At 42.0% G+C, this 12685-nt stretch overlaps 1 pseudogene; it reads left to right on the top strand.

Moving 5' to 3' along the window:
• The first annotated feature begins 11243 nt into the window (after positions 1 to 11243).
• On the top strand, positions 11244 to 11913 carry LOC126946154 (60S ribosomal protein L22-like; annotated as a pseudogene).
• The last annotated feature ends 772 nt before the right edge of the window (positions 11914 to 12685 follow it).

Here is a 12685-nt window from a genome sequence, read left to right as displayed (position 1 = left end):
CTTCCATTCCGTTTTATTTTTCATCTCTTGCACAGTGTCAACTTCCACAGTCATATCTCACTGACTCCCCACCCCAATATTCATTCCATGCAGACGTAGTATCTCCATGACATTTCAGGTTGCTCTTTCCCTTCAGCATAAACATTAACATACTTAAAACACATTTATCTTTTTTTTCACTGTGTATGTGGGGAGTGGAAGGGAGAAGAGGAGAGAGGAAACTACAGTCACAGAGAAGGAAAAAGATGTAACCCAAGATCATCTGTGATAACAAAATATGTTAATTTAAATATATGTATTTACATTTCTACCTCAAAATTACTTACTTTTTGCTACATTAAGTACTTACCTAAACCACTGAATATTAGTATGAGACACAGACTCCAAAATCTAATCCCACCTAGAAGCCCACTTGACAGTTTTGTTTTCCTAAAATGGGAATATAAAATCATATAACCAAACATTAGTTGAGTTTTTGCTGGTTATAATCCTAAAACCAATGGAAAAACGATTCTGCATGTACTTTCTCCATTTCTTTACTTCTAACTTCATGGAATGATGTGATCTACTTTGACATTTTTTAATTTTCTTTTTTGTTTTTTGTTTTTGTTTTGTTTTGTTTTGTTTTTTGAGATGGAGTGCAGTGACACCATCTCAGCTCACTGCAGCCTCCGCCTCCTGGGTTCAAGTGATTCTCCTGCTTCAGCCTTCTGAGTAGCTGGGATTACAGATGTGAGCCACACCCAGCTAATTTTTGTATTTTTAGTAGAAATGAGGTCTAGCCATGTTGGGCAGGTTGGTCTCGAACTCCTGACCTCAGGTGATCCACCTGCCTCAGCCTCCCTAAGTGCTGGAATTACAGGTGTGAGCCACCGTGCCTGGCCTTCTTATTTTCATGTCCTAATATTCATTTCCTAATATTCCTAATATTCCTAATATTCTTTTAAATTCTACCTAATTTAAAAGAGACTAGGAGGAAATAATTTTAGCTTGCTACTCTTCACCAATAATAGCATCTCTTTGCTACTACTTTTCTGTAACCCTAAATCCACCCCATACTTCATTTCATTTTGTCCCTTTTGTCCTGATCATATTTCCATCTACAAAGGTACACAAAGGTATATATAATGAGAGTCACTGTAGCTTTGTTTGTAAATTTAAAAACCTAGAAACAACCAAATATGCCCACCACAATGAGAATAAACTATGGTAATCCGTGCAAATAATATGCAACCATTAAAAAGAACGATGTACATCTATAAGTGACAATATGTCTATGAAATAGCATTAAGTGAAAAAAGAAAGGTGAAAAGTATGTGTGGCAAGATTCCACTTTTTCCCAAGGATATGATATACATATCTCGTAGGTACAAATATTTTTCTGGAAGGATAAATAAGAAAAAATAATGCTTATACTGTTAGATGGAGAGAGTAGGAATTGGAGGGTAAAGGAAGGGAGAAATTTACTTATATCTTTTCTATTTGGTTTGAAGTCTTCACCATATACAAATATACAAATGTTATTGATACTATTATTTAAATTCAACTAAAAGACAACTTGCTTCACTGCAACCCACCAACTCCACCCTCTGCAAATAGGTTTGTTATTAGGGTATTTTGTTTGATTATAAAACCTTGTTCAACTACTTAACCCATCATTTGTTTTTTGTTGTTGTTGTTGTTTGGTTTGTTGTTGTTGTTGTTGTTGTTGTTTTGAGATAGAGTCTTGCTCTGTCGCCCAGGCTGGAGTGCAGTGGCACAATCACGGCTCGCTGCAGCCTCAACTTCGCGGCTCAAGTGATTCTCCCACCTCAGCCTCTCAAGTACCTGGGACCACAGGTATGTGCCACAATGTCCAGCTAATTTTTTAGTTTTTTTGTGGAGATGAGATCTCGCTATGTTGCCATGGCTGGTCTTAAATTCCTGGGCGCAAGCAATTTGTCTACCTCAGGCTCCCAAAGTGCTGGGATTACAGGCACAAGTTACCACGCCCTGCCCATTTCTTATATTTTACATTTTTTGTATGTTAAGTATTTTGGTGGTGAGTGCCTATTGTCCTAGCCAGCCATGAAGCTGAGTCGGGAGAATCACCTGAGCCAGGGAGTTTGTGGCTGCAGTGAGCTGTGACTGTGCCACTGCACTCCAGCCTGGGCAGAGTGAGACCCTGTTTTAAGAAAAAAAAAGATTTTCTTTTATGTTGTAGTTTTCAGTACTGAAAAAAACATAAGAAAACACAATTATGAATGAAGTTGTTTCTGCTGATGTGTGATCAAATTCAACTTGTCAAGAGCTTTAAGATATTGCCAATATATTATTATCTTTTTTTAAATTATACTTTATGTTCTAGGGTACTGTTCTCTCTCATAGGTGGGAATTGAACAATTAGATCACTTGGACACAGGAAGGGAATATTATTATCTTAAATGATAATCCCCGGCCACGCACGGTGGCTCACGCCTGTAATCCCAGCACTTTGGGAGGCCAAGGCAGGTGGATCACCTGAGGTCAGGAGTTCAAGACCAGCCTGACCAACATGGAGAAACCCTGTCTCTACTAAAAGTACAAAATTAGCCAGGCATGGTGGCGCATGCCTGCAATCCCAGCTACTCAGGAGACTGAGGCAGGAGAATAGCTTGAACACAGGAGGCAGAGGTTGCGGTGAGCCAAGATCGCGCCATTGCACTCCAGCCTGGGCAACAAGAGCGAAACTCCGTCTCAGAAAAAAAAAAAAAAAAATTATAACCCCCAATAAATACTTAAGCCATTATTGCAGTGTTATTACCCCTCAAGTCCATGGCATGATCTTAGCAAAAGAAAAACACAGGCACAGATTGACCAAGCTATGCTTGAAATATCTTTGGATTTTTTTTTTTAAATGAAGTTTGGGGCACATGAAGAAAGTCACTATATGTTGTTTTTTTAAAAAACTAAAAACCCAAATGAAAGATTTTAATTAAAATGAGTTTTATAGGAAGGAAAAATAATCCAAAAAAAAAAGATTAAAGAAACAAAAATTTGGAAAAAAATTATTACGAATTTTTTTTATCTTTTTATTTTTCTTTTTTGTGACAGGGTCTTGGCTCTGTCACCCAGGCTGGAGTGCAGTGGCTCAACTTCCCGGGCTCAAGTGATCCTCCCACCTCAGCCTCCCAAGTAGCTGGGACTACAGCCATGCACCACCACTACTCTTAGATAATTTTCATGTTGCCAGCGCTGGTCTTGAACTCCCGGCTCAAGCCATCCTCCCACTTCAGCTTCCCAAAGTGCTGGGATTACAGGCGGGAGCCACCGCACCCAGCCTAAACAAAAATAAATAAATAAACAAATAAAAACATGAAAAAAGCTTTTTTAAATTGGGCTTTAATCCTACAATAGATTTGAGGTAAATCCTGATGAGCACATGACCATCGTTAACACTACCAGTGACGGGACAGGTTAGCATCATGTGCCTCCTCATGTATTCCTACCAAGAATGCAGGCATCTGGTCATGAGGAAACATCCTTAAGACTCAAGATGATAGTCATCATACAGAATGTAATGTCTGTACCCTTTAAAAATTTCAAGGGTATGAAAGACTAACGAACTTAGTCTGGATTGCAGGAGACCAAAACCATAATCCTGGATAGGACTGTGAACCAGAAAGGGAAAGAGTAACACTGTTGACCAGCTGGCAAAATCCGCATGGATGGATGTGGATTGGACAGTATTGATTCCTGATTTGGAGGGTTGTATGCTGGTAGGAGAGAGACCTCGTTTTGAGGAAGTACCCTCTGGAGTGTTTAGGGGTGATTAGACAACCTCTAGCTCTCAAAAGATTCAGAGAAAGACTAATGATAATACACACCCACACAGAAGAATGAACAATGAAGCAAATGAGGTACAATGTTAACAGTCGGGATATCTGGCTAAAGGGACTACTGGAATTCTTTGTACTGTTCTGGCAATTCTTCTGTAAGTCTGAAACTGTTTCAAAATCAATTATTTTTTAAAAACCTATAAGAAAATAATAATTTATAGAACTGATAAATCAAAAGGTAAATACTTCACGAATGAACTTAGCCATCTATTAAAATATTGTTGCATTTTTCTAGGAACTCCTTCTTTAAAAAAGTATTTTTGCAACAGTAAAATGTGAGTTATTTTGTGACAATTTGAATTACATGCACCTCTTTACCAGCCTATCCATTGGTTTAACTGAGTTAATTCATATCAAGTCATTAAAAAAAAAGAGCAGTACTTTCAAATATGCAGTATGAAGTTTGAATTTTAAGTACAAAGAGAGACAGGGCAATCTGCAATTGCTATATAGTCATTTTTTTGCACCAAACATTGCCATCTACTGGAAATAACAGACCACAACACATATTACTCTTCCCTAGGAAAGTAAAAAATTATTTAAAAATCATAAGGCATATTTGAGAACGAAATGACAAATACGAAAAGATAACTAAGTGGTAGAAACTATTTTAACCCATTTAAAATGTATGAATTATGCTGCACCTTTACATTCTAGAGTTTCAAAATCTTTTATAAGACAGCAATTCTCATAAAATCATATGAGGTAAACAGGTCTCTAACGTTGGTAATAATGGAGGCACAAGAAGCAAATGTAGAAACATACAAGACTTCTTGATCCATGACACAGTACCCTATGATAGGTCTCATTCAATAAAAATTCATGAAGGGGCCGGACGCGGTAGCTCACGCCTGCAGTCCCAGCACTTTTGGAGGCTGAGGTGGGTGGATCGCTCGAGTTCAGGGGTTTGAGACCAGCCTGGGAAACATGGCGAAACCCCGTTTCTACAAAAAATACAAAAATTAGCGGGGCATGGTGGCGCGCGCCTGTGCTCCCAGCTACTTGGGGGGCTGAGAGTGGGAGGATGGCGTGAACCTGGGAGGTCGAAGTTACAGTGAGCCGAGATCGCGCCACTGCACTCCAGCCTGGGCGACAGAGTGAGACCCTGTCTAAAAAGTAAAATAAAATTTTAAATTAAAAAAAAAAAAAATTCATGCAAGGACTCAAAACAGAAGCCGGCTGGCAATTCTATCTTCTAGTCCAGTTGTTCTCAACAAGAGGAGCAGCACCCTCTAGGGGGCAGAATGAGAATGTGCGGCGACGCTGCTGGTATTGAGTAACGGAGATGTCCTGCAAGGCACAGGGAGACCCACACAATGGAGAACTGAGAACTGTACAGTGTCTTACAACTCTTTCAAATGCCCCACTCAACTTTCATGTGGATGCAAAACTGCGTATGATTACCTGAGCCTAGATTCTAACTCAGCCATACCTTTATTTTACTTTATTTTATTTTATTTTAATACAAGGCCTCTGTCTGTTGCCCAGGCTGGAGTGCAGTGGTGCAATCACTGCTCACTGCAGCCTCGACCCTCCAAGCTAAAACGATCCTCAAACCTCAGCCTTCTAAGTAGCTGGGACCACAGGTGTGCCACCACGCCCGGCTAATTTTTCTTTCTTTCTTTCTTTTTCTTTCTTTCTTTCTTTCTTTCTTTCTTTCCTTCCTTCCTTCCTTCCTTTTTTTTTTTTTTTTTTTTTGAGACAGAGTCTTGCTCTGTTGCCCAGGCTGGGGTGCAGTGGCCGGATCTCAGCTCACTGCAAGCTCCGCCTCCCAGGTTTAGACCATTCTCCTGCCTCAGCCTCCCGAGTAGCTGGGACTACAGGCGCCCGCCACCTCGCCCGGCTAGTTTTTTGTATTTTTTTAGTAGAGATGGGGTTTCACCGTGTTCGCCAGGATGGTCTCGATCTCCTGACCTCGTGATCCGCCCGTCTCGGCCTCCCAAAGTGCTGGGATTACAGGCTTGAGCCACTTCTTTCTTTCTCCTTTTTTTACAGAGAAGGTGTCACTCTGTTACCCAGGCTGGTCTTGAACTCCTGGGCTCAAGTAATCCTCTCACCTTAGCCTCCCAAAGTCCTGGGATTATAGGCATGAGTCACTGCACCCAGCCCTAACTCCCTTTTACAGATAAAGTATTTTTACATAGTTTCAATATTCGCTGATATTTTTTCCCAAGAACACAACTACCATGTCAATTGAAGGAAAATGGTACTATGTCTGGCTTGGAATTTTGCCAAAATTAATCATTTCAGAAAATCAGGCATCATTTAGAGTTATGTGGTATTTAAGCCACCAGTGCATACTATTTTTTTTTTTTTTTTTTTTTTTTTTTTTTTTGGAGATGAAGTCTGCTCTGTCGCCCAGGCTGGAGTGCAGTGGCCGGATCCCAGCTCACTGCAAACTCCACCTCCCGAGTTCACACCATTCTCCTGCCTCAGCCTCCCAAGTAGCTGGGAATACAGGCACCCGCCACCCTGCCTGGCTAATTTTTTCTGCTTTCAGTAGAGACGGGGTTTCACCCTGTTAGCCAGGGTGGTCTCGATCTCCTGACCTTGTGATCCGCCCACCTTGGCCTCCCAAAGTGCTGGGATTACAGGCGTGAGCCACCGCGCCCGGCCGTGCATACTATTTTTATATGCATGTGTTGCCACATTTACAATAATTATACCCATGGGTGCAAGCATCTGACAACGACTGAAATATATACCTATTACATATTTTATTAAAAGTTACCTCCCTTTTGTTTCTCCTTTATATTGTAGTTAAGATGTTATATTGATGTTTATTGAAACAAGATAATTATAGACAAGTTTCATTATCTCTTACCTATTAGCATCATTTTAGAATAGTAAAAGGAGAGTTATAAACTATTTGTTATTAAACGAGGACATTGGCCGAGCGCGGTGGCTTATGCCTGTAATCCCAGCACTTTGGAGGCCGAGGAGGGTGGATCATGAGGTCAGGAGTTTGAGACCAGCCTGGCCAATATAGTAAACCCCGTCTCTACTAAAAATACAAAAAAAAATTGCCGGGTGTGGTGGTGGACACCTGTAATCCCAGCTACTTGGGAGGCTGAGGCAAGAAGAATCGCTTGAACCTGGGAGGCGGAGGGTTCAGTGAGCAGAGATCACACCACTGCACTCCAATCCAGGTGACAGTGCGAGACTCTATCTCAAAAAAAAAAAAAAAAAAAAAAAAAAAAAAAAAAAAGGACATCACTGTGATTGGGTTGAGAATTACCAATCGAGTTCAACTCCCTCAATTTATTATGGTGAAACTGAGATCCAGAGGGGAAATTTTGGAATTCTCAATTCAGTTAATGGTCCATGCTGCCTGAAAATCAGAAATGCATTTTCCAATAAAAGCAATGCCTTTATTGGAAGGCATTTTATTGGAAAAAGCAATGCCTTTTTTTTTTTTTTTTTTTTTTTTTTTTTGAGACAGAGTCCCACTCTGTCACCTGGGCTGGAGTGCAGTAGTGCAATCTTGGCTCACTGCAACCTCCACCTCCTGGGTTCAAGAGATTCTCCAACCTCAGCCTCCCGAGTAGCTGAGATTACAGGACCCCACCACCACGCTGGGCTAATTTTTGTATTTTTAGTAGAGGTGGGGTTTCACCATGTTGTGCAGGCTGGTCTTGAACTCCTGACCTCAGGTGACCGCACCTGGCCACAATGCTTTAAATTTAGCTAGAGTCCCAGGCTAGCCAACAAATGGAGCTTATGTAACTCAACTATATGGCTAACATTAATGTGATTACAACGAAACCAAAAAGGCTTTGTTTGGTAATATAAAAACAGTACATTTTTGGCTGGGCGCAGTGGCTCACACCTATAATCCCAGCATTTTGGGAGGCTCAGGTAGGTGGATCACCTAAGGTCAGGAGTTCAAAACCAGCCTGGCCAACATGGTGAAACCCCACCTTTACTACAAATACAAAATTAGCCGGGCATGGTGGCACACGCCTGTAGTCCCAGCTATTCGGGAGGCTGAGGCAGGAGAATCGCTTGAACCCAGGAGGCAGAGGATGCAGTGAGCAGAGATCATGCCATTGCACTCCAGCCTGGGCAACAAGAGTGAAACTCTGTCTCAAAAAAAAAAAAAAAAAAGACAGTACATTTTTAAAGCAAAAGTATTATGAATAGAAACGCCATATCATGGCATTCAATAATTCATAATAGACATTCAGTGTTCATAATTCATAATAGGCATTCAATAAATTCATAATAGGCACTCAGTTCATAATAGGCACTCAAGAAACATTTATTATATAAATTGATAAACAAAAGGTCTTCACTCAAACGTTAATCTTTATGACTCATCCCTCCTGAACAAATGTATTATAAATTCCAAATTTTACACCCATTTGGGAACCTGTATTATTTTCTGAAAACATTAAAGTGCACTTTCAAGACAGTTAATGAAAAAACAAAATAGGGCCGGGCGTGGTCACTCACGCCTATAATCCCAGCACTTTGGGAGTCCGAGGCGGGCGGATCACCTGAGGTCAGGAGTTGGAAACCAGCCTGGCCAACATAGTGAAACCCCGTCTCTACTAAAAATATAAAAATTAGCTGGGTGTAGCAAAGGGCACCCGTAATCCTGGCTACTCAGGAGGCTGAGGCAGGAGAATTGCTTGAACCTGGGAGGCAGAGGTTGCAGTGAGCTGAGATCACACCACTGCACTCCAGCCGGGGCAACAGAGGGAGACTCCATCTCAAAGAAAAAAAAAAACAGGCCAGGTGTAGTGGCTCACACCTATAATCTCAGCACTTTGGGAGGCTGAGGCAGGTGGATCACTTGAGGTCAGGAGTTCGAGACCATCCTGGCCAACATGGTGAAACACCATCTCTACTAAAAATACAAAAATTAGCCAGGCATGGTGGCCTGTGCCTATAGTCCCAGGTACTCGGGTGGCTGAGGCACAAGAATCACTTGAACCTGGGAGGTGGAGGTTGCAGTGAGCTGAGATCATGCCACTGCACTCCAGTCTGGGTGACAGAGTGAGACACCATCTCAGGAAAAAAAAAAAAAAAAAATCCAAACTAAAAATTATTATATTGCCTCTGAACTTCTCTGTGTCTAGGCTTGATCAGGGGCTCAGACCCACAAGCTCAGCTGATGATTATAGGCTCTGGGTCCAAACAGCAGTTTGCAGGTGGCTGCAGCAAAGTGGTAAGACAGGTACAGGAGAATGGAGATCGTGATCCAGGTGACTGAGGAGCCACAACTGTCGCATGGCTCTGACTTCTGTAAGTGGTTCATCATGCGCATAGAGTTCAGCTTCCTGTCCACGTTCCCCAACCCCAACCCTGTGTCAGGATTGCGTCTCCCCTCTCCACTGGCCACATGAATGTCTTTGTGTGCCATAGCCGGGCATGGTGGTGCACGCCTGTAATCCCAGCTACTTGGGAGGCTAAGGCACCAGAATCACTTGAACCCGGGATGCGGAGGCTGCAGTGAGCCAAGATCACATCACTGCACTCCAGCCTAGGTGACAGAATGAGACTCTATCTCAAAAAATAAAATAAAATAAAAAGAAGATGTCTTTGTGCACCAGAAGCACATCTAAGACAGTGTATTCCTCCCAGTCAAGGGCCTAGAATCAAACAGAATCTGGTGAAATTTTCTGTATTGGAAATGAGAAGCAGCAAAAGCCGGGGGCGGGGTGGGGGGAACATGCAGAAGCACAGAGGAAAGGGAACAGATGCTACACATGAGGTAATTTAGATCCATGCCAATATGGCAGCCACTGGTCATATGTGGCTCTTCAGCACTTGAAACGTGTCTGGTCCTAAGGGGATGAGCTATAAGTGTAAAATACGCACCAGATAAGATATTTCTGTGCCCCAAAAGTGCTATATAAACACTGTACTCTAGTGAATGAATATGTTTCTCACAAGGATATGTGTTAGCAGTTCTGAAACTACATGTATCCTAGGGTTGAATAAATAAGTCAATGCATCATAGATGATGAGAGCCAGGTTTCTCACTTTCAGGGAAAGAAATTACAACTAAACCAGGGGAGAAGGCTAGAAGGAATGCTGTGGTGCTGGATGAGGGTCTGAGATACCGTATGAACTCATGTTTATTTACTTATTCGCTTTTATATTTTTCCATTAGCAGTTAGCAAGTAGTCTGTAGGGTGATACTACAGGCTGTAGGGTGTACAGTCTATAGGGTGATACCTTGCCACTGTAAGAATAACCAGTTTCCCCAACACTCATTCACCTACAATTTTAATATTCATTGATCATATTGACCTGAATCAATATTTAATTGGAGGTTGAAAAACTAGTGATTTTCAAATTCTATCATTCCCACTGAAATAATTCAGTAAGTGATGACTAGGTACCCAGCTAGTTGACAAAATCCTTCATAGCCCATAATGCAGGTTAAGTTATTTTATACTGATAGTTACCAAGATACGAAGTTTTGCTTCTCATTTGTACACTGAACGTTTGAGGTATGTTGCAGGTTCTGTAGGATTTTGTGAGCTACTCTAAGACACAACCACTGTGGGTACCTGGGGTAGCCAAAATGGCATCCACAATGGGATCTAAATGCTACCCTAAGAGAGTACTCCAGGCCAGGCACAGTGGCTCATGCCTGTAATCCCAGCACTTTGGGAAAGCGGGGTAGGTGGATCACTTAAGACCAGGAGTTTAAGACCAGCCTAGCCAAAATGGCAAAAGCCCATCTCTACTAAAAATACAGGGGGAAAAAAAAGCCAGGCATGGTGGCTCATGCCTGTAATACCAACTACTTGGGAGGCTGAGGTGGGTGGATCACCTGAGCTCAGGAGTTTGAGACCAGCCTGGCCAACATAGTGAAACCCTGTCTCTACTAAAAATACAAAAATTAGCCAGGCATGTTTGATCACACCTGTAATCCCAGCCAGCTACTCGGGAGGCTGAGGCAGGAGAATCGCTGGAACCCAGGAGGCAGAGGTTGCAACCAGGCGAGATCGCACCACTGCGCTCCAGCCTGGACAACAGAGCAATACTCTGTCAAAAAAAAAAAAAAAAAAAAGGAAAGGAAGGAAGGAAGGAAGGAAGGAAGGAAGGAAGGAAGGAAGGGAGGGAGGGAGGGAGGGAACTCCAGAGTCAAATACGTTTGTAAAATGCTGAGTTAGGCTCATCAAGACATTTCTTTATTATGAATGAGATTAGGAGACTTTTAAACACTTTACTAATATATTTCGTAAAGCTGAGAAAGGAGGCAGTAGAAAGTAGCATTTTCCAAACTTATTTGACTAGCTTAGTGTTCTACATAATGCAGTTTGGGAAATGTTGATGTGCACCATTATAATTTTTTTTTAAAAAAAAAAAAAGCATTTTTCCGGCCTGCGTAGTTCACCCACCTCCCTTTCTGCCTCTACTGCCGCCATGATGCCCATAAAGAAGCTTGTGGCGAAGGAGGATAAAAAAAAAAAAGAAGAAGAAGCAGGTTCTGAAGTTCACTCTTGATTGCACCCACTCTGTAGAAGATGGAATCGTGATGCTGCCAATTTTGTGCAATTTTTGCAGGAAAGGATCAAAGTGAGCAGAAAAGCTGAGAGTCTCGGTGGAGGGGGTATGACCATCAAAATGAGCAAGAGCAAGATTACTGTGACTTCTGAGGTGCTTTTTACCAAAAGATATTTGAAATATCTCACCAAAAATATCTGAAGAAGAATCACCTGCTTGATTAGTTGCAGATAGTTGCTAACAGCAGAGAGTTAGGAGTTACATTACTCCCAAATTAACCAGGATGCAGAAGAGGAGGAAGATGAGGATTAAAATTCACTTATCTGGGCCGGGCGCAGTGGCTCACGCCTGTAATCCCAGCACTTTGGGAGGCCGAGACAGGCAGATCACGAGGTCAGAAGATCGAGACCATCCTGGCTAACACGGTGAAACCCCGTCTCTACTAAAAAATACACAAAACTAGCCGGGCGAGGTGGCGGGCGCCTATAGTCCCAGCTACTCGGGAGGCTGAGGCAGGAGAATGGCGTGAACCCGGGAGGCGGAGCTTGCAGTGAGCTGAGATCCGGCCACTGCACTCCAGCCTGGGTGACAGAGCAAGGCTCCGTCACCAAAAAAAAAAAAAAAAAAAAATTCACTTGTATGACTTCCTGAATAAAACTTGGGAATCAAAAACAAAAATAAAGCATTTTTCAAACCAAGACAAGAAAATAAAGAAAGAGCGCTATCAGAGATACATGTCATTACTCTCCCTTGCACCCTCCCCCCAACTATAACAGCCATGTTTTGGCACTCAGATAAAGAATATCATGGCTTGGTATGTTCTCACTGCATCATCATCTCTCTGCATGCATGAGCTATTGTTGTATGAGACATTTATAAATCAACTGCCCCCTACGTCTGGGAGAACCTATATTGGAGAGAAGGAGGAACAGGAAACATTATATGTGTACTACTTGCCAGGCACTGTGCTAAATATTTCGTGTTAGCTCACTTCACCCTGACAGCAATCACATGGGGTGAATATTTTAGCTCCATTTTACAAATTTGGAAAGACAGGCTCAAAGTAACTTAACCAAGTTCATACAGCAGTAAGGTAGAGCCAAGATTCTAATTCAACTGTGTCTGGATCTTTCCAGTGTCACACCTCTGGAAGCCAAGGGCCTTCTAGGTACACTAAATAAGTTTCAATGGGAAAAGAAAATTTCCTCTTCTGGAACTGTTTCCAGGATTAGACTTACTGTTGAGGAACAAGGGGTTGAGACCTAACCTGAAATAAGGGGATTTTCCACATTCTCCCATTTGGTATGGCTTTTTTTTTTTTTTTTTTTTTTTTTTTTTGAGACAGAGTCTCACTCTGTCAC

This window comes from Macaca thibetana, chromosome X, assembly GCF_024542745.1.
Source record: "Macaca thibetana thibetana isolate TM-01 chromosome X, ASM2454274v1, whole genome shotgun sequence".
Lineage (NCBI taxonomy): Eukaryota > Metazoa > Chordata > Mammalia > Primates > Cercopithecidae > Macaca > Macaca thibetana.
The sequence above is the reverse complement of the archived record's forward strand: the minus strand, read 5'-3'. Positions and strand labels throughout refer to the sequence as shown.